This window comes from Chroicocephalus ridibundus, chromosome 2 (assembly GCF_963924245.1).
Source record: "Chroicocephalus ridibundus chromosome 2, bChrRid1.1, whole genome shotgun sequence".
Classification (NCBI taxonomy): Eukaryota; Metazoa; Chordata; class Aves; order Charadriiformes; family Laridae; genus Chroicocephalus; species Chroicocephalus ridibundus.
Window position 1 is genome coordinate 124,513,644 of NC_086285.1, and position 14,817 is coordinate 124,528,460.

Consider the following 14,817-nt stretch of genomic DNA (forward strand, 5'->3'; position numbering starts at 1 on the left):
CAGCGCAAACGGAGGCTCACCGAGGCGGGAGTGGTGGGGAGGGGGGGCGGACAACTTTCCCGCCTGGGCACCGGCCGCAGCTCCCCAGGACCGGGGAAGGCTCGGCGAGCTCCAGGGCGAGCGGGCTTCCCGGCGGCCTGGAGGGGGGACACCGCCGCCCCCCGGCGGGAGGGCCGCGGTCCCCCGGAGGGCCCGGCTGAGCATCGCTCCTCGCCGCCCGCTCGCCCCGCTCCGCCACGGGGGCCGGCCTGGGGGAGGGCTGGGCGTCACCGGATCCGGCGGCGCCGGCAGCGGGGCGGCGTTACGGAGCGCCCCGGGAGGGAGCGGCGGGCGGGGGTCCCGGGCGGGGCCGGCATCGCCGCGGCTGGCTGCGGCCGCGGTGGCGGCGGCGCGCCGCCTCGCCTCTTCTCCCTTCGCTTCACCTCGCCTCGCCTCCCCCGGCCCTCGCCGCCGCGGAGGGGGCGGTGCTGCCTCCCCGCACTCCCCCGCCCGGCGCCCCCGCTCCGTCTCCGGGAAGGGCGCGGGGGAGCCCCCTCGGCGCGGCGGCGGAGTTTGAGCCGGCAGCGGCGGGGGCTTGGGTGCGATGCCGTGTTAAGCCGGCGGCCCGCCCCCGAGGTAGCGCCGGCGGGGAAGCGGGGGGGGGACGAGTTGCCGGGGCTGCGGCTGGCACCATGGGCACCGGGCTGGGGGGCGCGGCGGGCGGGCTCCCTGCGCGCTCCGGCTGAGCCCGGAGGATGTGCCGGCGCCCTGTGGAAATATTTTGGAAATAGCGCGGAGCGGCGGTCCGAGGAGGACGAGCGGCGCAGCGTTTCACCAGCTGAGAGGAGGTGGCCCGGCGGTGGCGTGTAGGCAAGTAAGCGCTCCTTTTCTGCTGCCTTCTCGCTGCGTTACCTTCGTCGCGAGTCACTTTTTTTTTTTTTTTTTTTTTTTTAATTTTGCGGCTCTTGGTCGCCCGTTTCTGGTTTGGGGGCGGGATGGTGGACGGCGCCAGCGGCGGTTTTCAGGTGTTTGGTTGCGGGGGCGGGGGGGGTTTGTGTCCGGGATTGCAGGGGAGCCCCGCTCCAACTCTGCCGGAGTCCGCCGCCGGCATCCCGCCGGTGCGGTGCGGTGCGGTGCGGTGCGGTGCGGTGCTCCGGCGTGGTGGCCGGGAAGGAAGCACGGTGTCCCAGCGCTTCCCACTTCTGCAGCTGTAAGAGATGATGCCTTCTTATAGGCGTTAATATAAAATGCCTTCTCCTTTGTACTGAGTTATAACTAAATTGTAGGGGTTTCTTAATTGCTTTCCATCAGTGCTTCTTGTAAGAGGGAAGCAGGGTGCATGCTATCCCTTCAGACCCACTTACGGATTAAGACAGTGAACCCAGAGTTTTGATTTTTATGCTTTTAACTTTCTTGTGCCCTACCTGGTCATTTTCTTTGAGATGCTCTTGCTGTGAGGGTATGGTTTGCCCAGCCTTGTTTGTTTGCTTACTTTTAGCCTGTGGATATTTATTGCTATATTTGACATCGCTGTGAAACAAAAAGTTGACTGTAATTTATTTCAGTACATGGAGCACTGTTTGCAGGCAGGGGACTAATTCTGCTCTCTGAGGAACTCCACTTCAAAGGAGGAGGCCCATGGGGCTGTAATCTCTTGCTAAAAACTCGGAGAGCTCAGAGCAGACCTGTCACACTGCAAAGAATGAATTCTCATGTTCACCTTTCAGCACTGATAGCGTATAAGCCAAGCAGCCTGCTTTCCCATATCTATGAAACACCTGTCTCTGGAACACAGGGGATAGAGATGTGAATTCTGGGCAGGTTTGGGAGAGACAGAACTTCAGACAGTGTTTAATTAAGTTTGCTCGTATTGATTTCCTTGGTGTCTTCTCTGTGAGCCTGAAAACTACAATCTTTTACAGTGACCTTGATGTACATTCTGTTCTAACATGAAAGCAGCACAGAATAAAAGCATTTACACAGATTTATAGCTGAGCTCTGGCATTTCACTAAGAGCCCAGTCAGTTCCAGTGAACGTGGTCGTTTCAGGAGGGGCACTGGGCATGGCATGTGTATAGGAAATAACTTGGGGAAATAACTTGCTAATAGTGATGAAAGTATAAGTTGCAATGTTGGAGGCATACAGTGCTGCAGAAATGTCACTGCGTGTGAAATGTTTACTGAGTTTTGGATATTTCATTTTCTAATCAGTGAGATCTCTAGTGAAAGGGGTGTGTGGGTGTGCATGGCAATCACGGAGCTTCCCAGGTTAATGCACTTTGATTTGTCAGCAGCGAGAGATCTTTTTTATGCACCGAAATGCACATTTTGACACAGATGCAATATTGACATAATAAGATTAAAAGTTGTTGGGATGTCAGTATGGTGAACATGTAACTAACTCGAGTTTATAGCAGAAAGATAAAGTAAGCCTTTCCCGTAATGGTGGATGGAGCTCACTGTGGGTAAGTGGCTGAGAGGAGTGTCATTTGTTTCAGTGCAGTTTATGGAGAGCGTTCCTCTGGTTCATATTTCTCTGAAGATACTGTGAAACACAATTAGAATAATTGTTGCTAGACAGTGGGACGCAAATCTATCCATTAGTTAAAACACTCATCTGCTTCTGTGTCATATCAAAAAAAGTATAGATTTTAGCAAAGTCTGCCTATGGTTTTATTGTAGTAATTCCTTCCTCTGTTGCAGAGTGGCAGGCTTTCACTAGGCATGTGCAAGGGAGATCATAAAACACTGAAGCATGCACTGATCTGGAATTCATTTTGGCTATATATTGCATTTGAGGTTTCCACAATTAAAATAAGTAACTGCTTATAACTAATTATGTAAATCAATGGGGTTTACAAATTGTATCAGCTTCGTCACTTCTAATGCGTGTTTACAGAGCCGTTTTCTTCCTTTTCTTTTTAGTCCTTCAACCTAATCTAATGCTATACTCACTCTTTGCCTGGAGAGGAAGAGAACATAATTTAATGATGTATCGTTTGGCTTTTGCAGTATCTTGTCCCATAGCTATAAGATAATCTAATGAAGGGCCCCATCACTGAATTAAAGAACATGGTGCTCTAGACTTTCACTTACAGCCAGGTTTTCACTCTGTTACATGGCTGAAGCACCGAGTTTTCACGGGGTCTAAAAGAAAAAAAGAAACATTTCTTTTTCTATTAGAAACTTGAAAAGAAAGGGGAAGGTAAGGCCTGAGGTCTTTAAGGACATAATTAAAAGCAGCGACTTCTAAAATATTAATCAAACCCCTTTGTCTTCACATATTTTCTTTGTCTTTTACTTGGTACTTGTCAGAAAGCCTTTCTGCATCTTTATACTTCAGTTTAAAATGTGTGTAGTTCTTAATTTTAAAAATTCAGGAGTGGCTATCATACAGTTCACTGTAAGGCTATTGTAGTATCCTTTTTAATGTTCTGTATTCCAGTTTGCTTGTGTCTTTTGAATCAGAGATTTCCAAAGTACAGTATATTCGACTTTATACCATGCATTTTTATTTTAATACTATGCAAATCCCTTTAATAGAGAAGATGTTGACTTGATTCAGAAATTTCAGGGCAAGCTCAGAGATTACATTTCTTTCCTAATTTTTTTCATGTTTGCTCAGACATGCTGTTTGGCTTGTCAGGCATAACTTTCATGAACTGACAGAAAGACCCGTAAGCAAAATGAAACATACCAACAGTTAAGCCTGGTTTTTTGATTTGATTTGAGTGTGTAATTTCTAATTATTCATCTTAAATTGAATATTAAGACAAACAAACAAGAGCTGTAGTCTGCTCTCAGTTCTTACCTCTGAAGTGCTCAGGTAAGTACAATTTCTTCATGCTTGTAATTTAGCACTGGTCCTTGTGCCTGAGCTACTAGGAAAACTGTGATACCGTCAGTATTTCTTGCCAGTAGTCATCGCCAGGTCTGCTTGCATGCATTGTTAAAAACGTAAGGAGTTGTAGTGAACGATAAGAAACGTCAAATGGATTTAATGTGTCTTTCTTGGCCCTTCTCATGGCTGTCCTTTCAGTTCAGGTTTCCGGGGGGAGAACTGAATGTGGGTGGGTTGAATCCCAATTTGAGTCTGCTGCGTCAACACGTCCCTCTGGCAGTCTGCTGTGACATTGGCTCGGCGTGATTACACAGTCGACCTTCTGTATTTGCCCTGAGTTTTACCTACCAGAACTGGAAGAGTCAGAAAGCCTTACTGTCGTTGTGGCCAACCTAAATTTTCTGCATTCCTGTTGCAGAGTAGAGGAAGGAGAGAAAGCATACATTCAAAAAAAACCCAAACCCAAACCAAATCATGCCTCAAAGACACAAGTCTAATCAACACCAGGGAATGCAGTGGAGACACAGCCAGTGAAATCCACATACATATTTAATTATTCAAGGGAGAAATTGCTATCCATGATGAGAGATTGCTTTAGTAGGTGATGTGTCTACTCCTTATCAAGAAGCGGAGCTACATGATACGGAAGCACATTTTTTTTTCCACTGCACCTTTCAGATGTGGCTGTCACTGTCATGTGAGACTCTGAGCCTTATCTTCAGCAATTAGCTCGAGTTGGCCAAAAGAGTTAGAACGCTCAGTTGTGTGATGAGTCTGGTGGTGCAGGAGCCAGGGGCTGGGTTGTTTCCTGCGGACTCTTCAATTTATTAAAATAATGAGTAGAGGGAAACTAATCAAGAAGAGTGTTTGGGATAAGATTAATTTCATGACTTGTTCTCCAGTTTGATTTGGGTAGTGTTGAACAAACCCCTTAAAAGTTCTTCACTCTGATACTAATGTGAGAGTAACAGTAGATTTGAGTTACATTTGTATAATTGTTCTAAAAGATGGGGTTGGGGTTTTGCACATGAGGCCAAAACATGGATAAATGATACTGCTGGAGAAGGTTTGCTGCCACTCAGGTATTCAGAATGACTTGAATGGTAAGGCATGGATGGTTTGTGGAAGGCTGTGCTGTACCTTCTGTACACTTCTACCACTGCGAAAAGCAGGAGGTCCCCCATGCCAGGAGCTGAACAAAGTCTTGCCCTGAGGGTGGAAGTGAATGTTCCCACAGTGGAACAAGCCCTGAAGCAGAGTGAAAGTCCCACACTAGTGTTCACAGGGGGCTTTTCAACAGCCACTGAAATTCCTGTGCGAGATGTGGTTGAGGTAAAGGCACTGATATTTTACTGCTTTAATACTGGCACTGATACTGAGTCTGTGAAAGAACTCATGGCATCAGAGATGCTGTGAGTGCAATTGATTGTTGGCTCAATTGATTATTCTGCAGGTAGTTATCATCTAGATCTCATCTAAAGAGTGTTGGATTTTTTTATTTTTTTCCCATGAAGTATTTGTTACTTGCTGTTAGATTTGGGTGTTCCTTTCCTGGTCGGGTGAGATAGGTTGTGGTTCAAAGGTGTGCTTTTAAAGCTGATGACATCAGGCACTTCTGAAGTGTTTGTTGCTTGGAGCTTCTGAGGTAGCATTGTCAGAGGAGGAAGTTTAGGTTTATTATATTTTTTTGTTCAGTCTCAATGTATTTTTTCAAATAGTGGACAGTGGACTGGCTTTATTGTTGAAAATGTTGGAAATTATTCTGTAATGACTTTATAATGTTGAAATTATAAAATTTAAGTACATTTTATATTGCTTTATGTTTAAATAGACTTACATTTAACTGTGAGCAAAAGCTTGTTTAAATGAAACAAAACACATGCCTTTTTTTCCCTCCACCTGTTACATTAAATTTATTTTAAAGAATATGGCTATCCATAAAGAAGTAAGAATGGGAGTGCTGTTGATGATACTCATTTTTCTTCCCCTTTCTGTCAAAAACTAAAGGGAATTTGAAATCGTCCTGTACAGATGCCAGAATCTGACAAGTGATAGTAATCCTACCCTCTGATTCTTTCTTGGGTGTAAAGACCATTTTGTTAGTTTTATTGAATTTAGTGTAAAAATGTCACTGGTTTCAACAGGTATGATATTAAGTTCTTGGAAATCCTTTCAAAGTTTGATATTCATACATAATACAGTTGTTAATATTTGCCGTGCTCTAAAGCATTGATTCTTAATTACAGAACCATTTCTGAAATTCTTTTTATGAAATGCTTTGCTATTTCTAAATATAGGTTAATTCAAAATTATGTGAGATAGCTTTTCCTAGTTGCTCCATGTGGCAAATGTTTTGATTGACTATTTTAACAGTTGTGAATAATGAACTGTATGTTTCTGCTTCTGCAACACAAATGGACATTGATTTTCTTTGGCTTGCTGTTGACCCCTAAAGAAGTAAAGCAATTAGAATTATGCTTGTAAGAGAACTCTCTTCTCTCTCTCCTATCATTTAATATATATTAGAAAAAGCTTTTGAGAACTGATCTATGTTAATCAGATTTATTTTTTTCAAGTGAAAAAGGAGGGGGAAATCATCAGCATTACAGTTGTCGCAGCTCTAGGTTTCATCACGCACAGCTGTCTGCCTGTATCCATTACCGGTTGGTATCGCAGCTGTATGTTCCTGAATGCAGCAGAATTTACAAACAGTTCCTCGCACAACTGTTTTAATCAGCTATTAAATGGCAAACATTTATGTGGCAATATAAGGGTTTGGTTCATGCAGAGCAGTTGCTGTCATGTAGCAAAACACACTGATGCATGTGTAGAGCTCTTCACTGAAGATAGATTTTGAGTAAAAATCAGCGTCAGACCTGTGTCTCTATGGGTTTTAACGTCTGGAGTGCCTTCATTCTCATTCTGTGGGTTATGTGTTATGCTTTTTTCTGAAACACCTTTATGAATACAGAATGTAATATATAATCAAAAGTAGTCTTTTCAAAATCAGCGTTAGGCTTTAATAGCATGGAAGAATGGGTGTAAAAGCAAACTGGGGTTACAGTTCTGAGGAGCTGGAGCAGTTAACACGTTATGAACGGGGCATGATTGGCCACTGCCAGGGGTGCAGCTAGTGGCAGGGTTCCCTGTCAGCAAACTAAGCAACTCTATTAATGTAAGTGCAAAAATAGCTACTGTATTGCTTTTTTCAGCTGAAGGAACTTCTCAATCAAATACAGTGACATTCGCAAAGGAATTTTACTGGAGGAAGCCTGCTGTAACCGTGCTAGACATTTCCAGGCAAAGTGTATAGAAATCATGACAGCACCTCAAGATTATCACCTCTCGTTTTTCTTTAACTCCCTGAGATTAGGAAGGACCTTCACGGATAACTGAATGCACAAGTAGGGAATTTCTTTCTACGCTATGTCATTAGTCTTTCAGCTAGTTAATTCTCAAGCATCAACAGAAACGGTTCATCATATGCTTCTTTTCACAAGTTACTGTTTTATGCAGTTGTGAGGTTGTCTGAGCTGTTTTCTTGGGATGTCTTAATTAAAATTACCTAGATTTCAGGTTATTAATCTGTTTCATACAGCAGCTTTTCTTTTCACTACATTAAATAGTAGTCTGAGCTGGTCTTACTGATCAGTCATTATACATTCTTTTTGACATGTTATTACCGATATCCTCAATGCCATTTATACACCTATATATGTTTGCAAAGTTTTCTTGTTAGTTTTAAAAAACCCCACCTTCCTATTTTTGGGATATGGACTATATGATTATTCATTGCATGCTTTGTTTAATGGAGAAATCCAGTTGTTAACAGTGATTTGATATTGCCGTTTATTGCTATGCTCCTACACAACATGCCCTTTCATGTACCTCTTACTGCCTCTTTTTTAACCTCTCATAATTACATTAGAATGCTTTTTCCTGAAATGAAAATATCAAGGTTAATCTCAAGCATTATTTATTTTCCTCATGTAGTACATTTTGCATCCAGTTGATGCTGCAGTTTTTTTGTACAGCTCTGCTTTTGTATGTCTATGGACAACTCTTTATTTAGACTTTTTCTGTTAGGTTCATGCATATTTTTGAGCATTGAACAAGATTACTTAGGTCATTACTTTTAAGTATGTTTTAACGTTTCAACTCTGAACTAGCTCATTTTTTGCCTAAAAATTATAATTTGGCCTGGTACAACTTTATTGTTTTCTGCACGGAAATAACGGATATTGAGGATATAGTTTGAATATATAGAAAAATTAGATTTATTGTAGACTGTTACACTGTAGACCTTATTATGTCACATTTGGGGAGGCGTAGAAAGCCTGCTTGGTCCAATCCGTTACCCTGTTGTGTTGTTGCTGTATAGAATATTGTCTTTAAAAAAAAGCTGATAACGTGCCCAAGTTCATAATCTTAAAATAGTTGCTGTACAGCTACTGATTTTTATCAAAAGTAATATGGGAAATTCTGCAAAGCAGGAAAGACACTAACATTCAGATTGGTTGATTTATTTGGTTAAGGAAGAAATCTCTTATTCTGAGAGAGAGAGAGATAGCTCTCAGATTCCTGTTAGGCAGAGGAAGGAAGTGTGGGGACGATGGTAAACTCAGGATTTTCCTTTCAATATCAAAGGATCTGATCCTTAAATAAATGCTTTATTAAAACGGAGGGAAAAGAGGAGTTGTATCCAGTGTGGCTGAATGGCCAGCACAGGGGGAGGACATCCAGCTCTGAGAGGGTCATCAGTCAATTGACCTGAATCTCTGCTCCCTCAGCCTCCAGGCTTTACGGCTGAGATGTTTGGAAGAAAGTATGGGATGTCAGTATTTGAGCACTGGAGAAAGGCTCTTGTAGCATTTTTTGGTTAGGTCTTTATTTCAGCCTTGTGAAACCAGTAGATTCAAGACAGCCTGTTTTTGTGTAGGTAGCGAACCCGATCAGAGTGATGTGGACAAGCTCCTGTGAAGCTCTTGCACCTAGAATAATGGATTTAAGGAATTTGCAGGCTGGTATAGCTTTCTGCTAAGCTCCTGACACCCAGTGCGGTTTAGGATTGCATGGTGCTGTGTTTTAGAGGAATAGTTTCTCTCCAGTCTATACAGGCCAGCACTTGTGCAAGAGGCAGACTTCAGAATATGGCACCTGCCTCACCACATGACATTATTTTTTAACAAACCTTTCGTACAAGAATGTTTGCTACAGTAGATCCAAACTCAAGTGCCTTTTGGTGGTTTTATTCTGTGTTCAGTTTCAGGAGATGTTTATATTCTTAAACATTATGAAGAAACATGATGCCTACCTATCCTGAAAAAGTGTATCAGAGAAGAATCAAATATGTTTTCTACTGAGCAGCAGTAGGGAAAGATTAAGACCTGATCTGAAGTCCCTATTTGAGAAATATCCCCAGACTTAGTGCGTACCCCTCTAGGACCGAAGGGGACAAGCTACAATAATTTGTCGCAGGAAATTCCAGTTAGGAACCTGCATATACAGGTGAACGTATATGTGCTTTCTTTGGAGATGTGGTGTGCCTGCTGACCTTAGGCGTTATAGTTCTTTATGCAGGGAGAGATAATACCTTTAATGGGAATTCCTCACCCTAACTATTCATACTATGGTAGAGCCAGGAGGTATTCTCTGAATGTCAACACTCAAACCTTAAAGAAACCTATAAGTGTCTTTTCCCTACTTCTTTCTTAAAGGAATTCATTTAAATAAAGCTTTCCTTGTGTCAGTGAAACGTTTGCCAAGTAGAGCAAAAGATTTTAATGGCTTATAATGTGTTATGAAGGGCAGTAGTAATGACCATTCAGCAAATATTGCTACAAGCTCATTAAGTGTTATAAGATGCAGATAAGATGTCACATACACCTGTTCATCAGAAAGAATGATAGCAGGTGTTTAAGGATACTGATAGGGAACTCTGCTGTTTTTCACTCTGTTGTTTTTTTTTTTGCCACCTTTTACTCTCAGGAGCATAAAATGACATAACACTTTCCCCATGAGCTACTGCATGGTACTACTGACCACCACGTGTATACAGCAGTATGCTTTCTGTACAGTTCTTTGATGGCTGCAGGACTGTAAGCCTGATATCACCAGTAGCTGGGGTCATAAATATATAAATAGACCGTATGAAAGAAGGCAGAAAAATACAGTGTTATTGCTTTTGCATTCTTTATGCTGTGATGTTGAGAGGTTATGTATGACCCTTGAAAAGAGGGAAGGGTGATTAGCTGCATTTCTAGACAAAGCAGAGAGAGAACTGCAAGAAGGACAGAAGCAAGATGTTTGGTGAGAGAGCTGCTGTCCATGTGCTTGAGGGGAAAGTGGTGCTTCCCGAGACTACAACTGTTCAGTAATATTCAGAATTATGTCCTTGAAATAATTGACCTGCTACTCATGCAGAAGAGTTCTGCGGCAGGCACGTTGACTGTCCATATGAGAAATGGCTGGGAAAGACTGTATCTATGTCATAGTTCTCCAAAAGTCCCATAAGTTCCCCATATTTAAAGCTGGACCTCATGCACAGGGATTCAGTTGCAGCCTTAGATGGATCACTCACTTCTGCGCGTCCATTTGGGGATGTAGTTGAGATACTGTGGTTCTTCAGGCTATCTGAGGTTGGCCTCGGTGCACCAGAAGCAAAATGGAAATTGGTGAGGTTCTCATGCTGTCTCATGTTAGGAGAGATGCAAAAGTGGCATCATCAGGATTTCTATTCCTTTTTGCGCTGCCATACGTTTATATACATGTATCACTGGCTCAAGATAAATGCTGTGATAAATTGGGCTTTATACACACACCTGTTCTTACAATAGACTTCTATAGTGCTCAGAAGTCTGTGGAGACTAAGCAGAGTTATGGACCTCATTTCACAATTCTAATTTCCTTAGGAAAATGGTCTGGGCACCTTCCTTTCCAGCAAGTAGAGCTGGAACAAATAGCTGGAACCACCTCCACAGGCAACTGTAATGCGTAAAATTAAGATTGTGAGCTTTCTAAATACTAATTCTGCTTCAGAGAAAATAGGTGAGAATGAGGCTGCTTTCATGGATCAAGTGTCAGTATTACTCCGGTTACAAAGTGATACACAAGATCAACTTAAATTCCTCATTTTATGACAGCAGAATTGTCTTTTCTGGATGGAGAGAAGTATTTTACATCTTCCTACATATAGAATCTCTCTCTGCAGGCATTTAAAGCACTGGAAAAACCTCTGCACAAAAGCTCACAAAAACCGTGCAGTACTTCGAAATTTTGCAGTTATAGCTAAATGTCACTTTCTGCAGGTTAATGGCATGTAAATAGCTTGAGATGCTTCTGCACGGAAAGCTAGTCCTTTATTTTTAAAAATACACATCTGTGGTAGTAACCTATATTTATGAGTGTATAAACTGTCCTGCTGTGTGTTCAAAACCTATGGTTTTGCCCAAAACACCCGTCTGTTTGTTTATCAAAGCTTTCTGTTAGCTTAAAAAGAAGGTATAATTGCATAAATACAATCTTTTATTTGATTTTCTTTTTTTAACACCATCCATCTGAAATACACTCTTGTATTTAGAAATTATGAGAAACAACCTGAAAACATGCTTTAAGTACCACAGAGTAATGCTAGACGTCAAAATTATGGTCTCTCATACAAGCCAATTGTTTTCACAGTACTGGGGCACATTTGGGAAGTAGATTAGGGGCAGTGTTTGACCTTTGAGTTTTTGACTATGCAAACAAATCCAGTATAGTGAATGCACTTGCAAGATGCTCTAGGTCAGGAATAATCGTATATACCAATAACACCTGTGCAGCCTTCGATTTAGGATGAGGGTCGCTTTAGAGTTGGCATGTCAAATCTCCAGAGGGATGTTTAAAACTCTAAAATAAAGGAAAATAAACATCAATAAAGTAGTAATTTATAATAATAACTACTGTAGGCAGAGTCACAGATCAGTGTAATGTGCAGCCATAAGGCTGGCTTGAGGAACTGACAGCCAGGTTCTTGTTCCCAAACATGCAGAGAGGCCTAGCCGTGACGTACTGATTAATGCTAATTGAGAAGCAACAGTTACCTTCTCATTTGTCCCACTGTTTTTCCTCCACCTAACAGATCCATACATCAGGTGAATTTAAGCTCTAGACCTAGAGTCTCTAGATCTAGCATTTAAATATTCACAGTAATTCTGTATGACATTGGTTCCGGTGATGTCTTTTTTGTGTGTATTGGGTGAATGGGAGGTTGACCAAAAAGTGGTCTTTCTCTCAACTCCAGTATATTTTTCTGGGGTGGTTTTCAAAGGTGGTTTCTTATGGTTATACTTCCTAGACTGTGAAAATTCATATTTGAAGTGATGATTCTAATTTTTCATCTGCTTGTGTATACTGCATTATTTGTGTCATGTTGATTCTAATTTTTTGTCTGCTTGTGTTTACTGTATTATATGTGCAGTGTTGATTAATACAGTCAAGAAGAAAACTGAGAAGAGACAGAGTTAGTTTTTGTGCCAAAGTCTGGGGTCCAGGAAAGAAGCCTGAAAGTTTAACCAAAACAAGGATTGTTGTTATGGGTCATAAAATATAAGTTTTTAATTTTTTTTTAAGATGGAAAACTTGGTGCATTACATGCAGCAGATATCTAAAGTGAAGGATACTGCTGCTCATAGTCAGAAGGCTCCTCAGTCCTGTAGCTGCTGGAAAGTAGACACTGTGTGTTGTTCTCTGTATAGAGAAGTGTTTTTTGGGATAATCCTCATGGCAGTCGTACTGCTGATTTCCCCAGCAGCCTGCATGCGCTTGCCTGGAACAAGAGTGCAGGTGTTTTCCAAGAGCATGACAGGCATGATGTGTGACTGAGTCAGCTCGGTCTTCCTCGACCACAGAGGAGGATGCTCTTCTACTGCAAGCTCAGTTTTCATCAGTCTGGGAAGCCTATGGTTTACTGAAATACGCAAAGCAGCTTCTGAAGTGTGAAATGATTTATATGATGGTGCCTTCCATCTGAGTAGCTGCCTGGTGTCTGGGGCCTTGCTGGAGTGCTCCTGTTAAAAGAGTATGGAAGATGCATATCAGAGATTTCTGTGGTGGCACCCTTTTTATTTACAAAGGCTGAACATAATATTTCTGTTAAAGGTGAGGGAACACGCTGCAGTTAGTTGCTTGTGGCAAAAACCACCTTTGGGGTAAGCGTTGTGCGCACAAAGCTTGGGCTCTGTTTCTTCTCACAACCGTGACTGACTGTCGTGGTTTGGGCTGGGCTGGCCACAAAAACGAATGGCAGATGCTCTCTAACTTCTCTCCCAAGTGAGAGAAGGATGAGAGAGAAAGAGACTTATGAGTTTAAAAGAAACTAAACTACTTCAAAGAGATATTAATAAAAAAAAAGAAAATATAAAATATTAATAAGAAAATAATGAAAAATATACAATAGATACAAAACCCTGTCAAGCTCCCAGGATGACAATTACATCACCAGCAGGCACTGGGAAAGTTCCAGACTGGACTCAGTGACGGATGGGAGCTGAACTCAGGAGCTGCATTCAGGAAGGCATGGACTGGGATCAAAGGCAGACGAACAAGAGTCCTCCTCGGACGCCAGCCATTGCAGAAAGAGAGCTGACCCTTTGATCCCTCAGCGTTTACACTGAGCATGGGGCAGATGGGATGGAATACCCTGTTGGTCAGTTTTGGGTCACCTGTCCTGTCCGCTCCTCCCCGCAGGTGCGACCCCTCTGCGCTCTTCTGCTTCTGACCCTCCAACGGGGTTTGGAAGTTACAGCTAGCAAAGTTATCTGAGCTTGGTTGTTATAGCAATAAGTATAAGCAGGAGCCTCTCTGCATACCATTCCTTGGTGTTAATTATAAACAAGGCCTTACCACTCTGAAAGCGGACTACTGTCTGAAAAATACTCCATTAATTTCGGAGAGCTCAGTTAGTTAGAAGAGGCTTAGCTGAAAAGTAAAACTACAGACAAGAAAATTGGTTCTGTTTTACCTTAAACCAGGGCACTGATACGGTATCTCTCCCTGTCTCCCTGCTTGCATGCTGTGGCCCATCAAGCCTTTAGCTCCTGCATTTGCAGTCAGTCAACACTAGAAAGGCCACACATTAAGTTCTTTCTGGCCATCTTCTTGGGTGGTAGCTTAGAGGACAGCATCCGATTAGTCATGGTTATTTATGAGATTCATAGTTCTGAGTTACTCGCTGGAAACCCGTGAGATCTTCAGCATAGTAATCCTATGATGGCATGACACAATGATATAGAAGTACAGAATTCAAAGAAGAATATTTCTTTGTTGTTCATTGTCGTGGTTTTGGCTGGTTTCTTTGTCTTTTACCTCAGACCAGGACATTCATGTGTACAGCAGTGAGCATAGATGGCATCTCTTTGAGGTACAAGGTGCCATCGTGATAGAAGTAAAAGGGACTTGAGTTACAAAGGCTGTTGTCAACTTATCTGTAAAACTCAGTTGTAATGTTTGTTTCTATTTCTGGTTACTGACACATATATACAGAGAATATATTTCTCTTAAATTGCCGTAAGGTTTAATTTTGCCTTTCAGCCAGCTTTTCCCTGAAAGGATGGCAAAATTGTTAATTTGAGACCAACTCATTTTAATATTTTTGAGGATGGTCCCTAGTTAGAGCTTCACATTTATGATTTCCCTGCCCAGTATTTCTGTTGTATCCTTTACAGGCTTATCACTTGACAGCGTATGTTTCTAACTTATATGTGTGCATACACGTGTTTGTAATAGATACATGTCTATATATCTGTGTTAAATATGGTATACTAAGTGCTTGTCAGCCCTGACAGCCCTGAAATTTGGAAATCTGTAATAAACCCATCTTTGTTCATGACAGTGGCCACATTACGTGGCTGGATGTTCTTGTGGCTTCTTTTAGACCTACGTAGAGCACACGGTGGCCCGTGATGGTACAGGAATTGAGCCTCTCTCAGATAATTTTTCTCACACTGTGTATACCCTCC

At 42.2% G+C, this 14,817-nt stretch overlaps 1 protein-coding gene across 2 annotated transcripts in view; it reads left to right on the plus strand.

The window, feature by feature from the left end:
* Positions 1-350: 350 nt before the first annotated feature.
* SNTG1 (syntrophin gamma 1) overlaps positions 351-14,817 on the plus strand; it is a 357,236-nt gene continuing 342,769 nt past the window's right edge. The window contains exon 1 of one of the 2 annotated variants that reach the window (XM_063326848.1): positions 351-853. The gene's annotated coding sequence lies outside the window, so the exon portion shown is untranslated. The remainder of the gene's footprint in view (positions 854-14,817) is intronic. The other variant, XM_063326847.1, reaches the window with a different exon arrangement.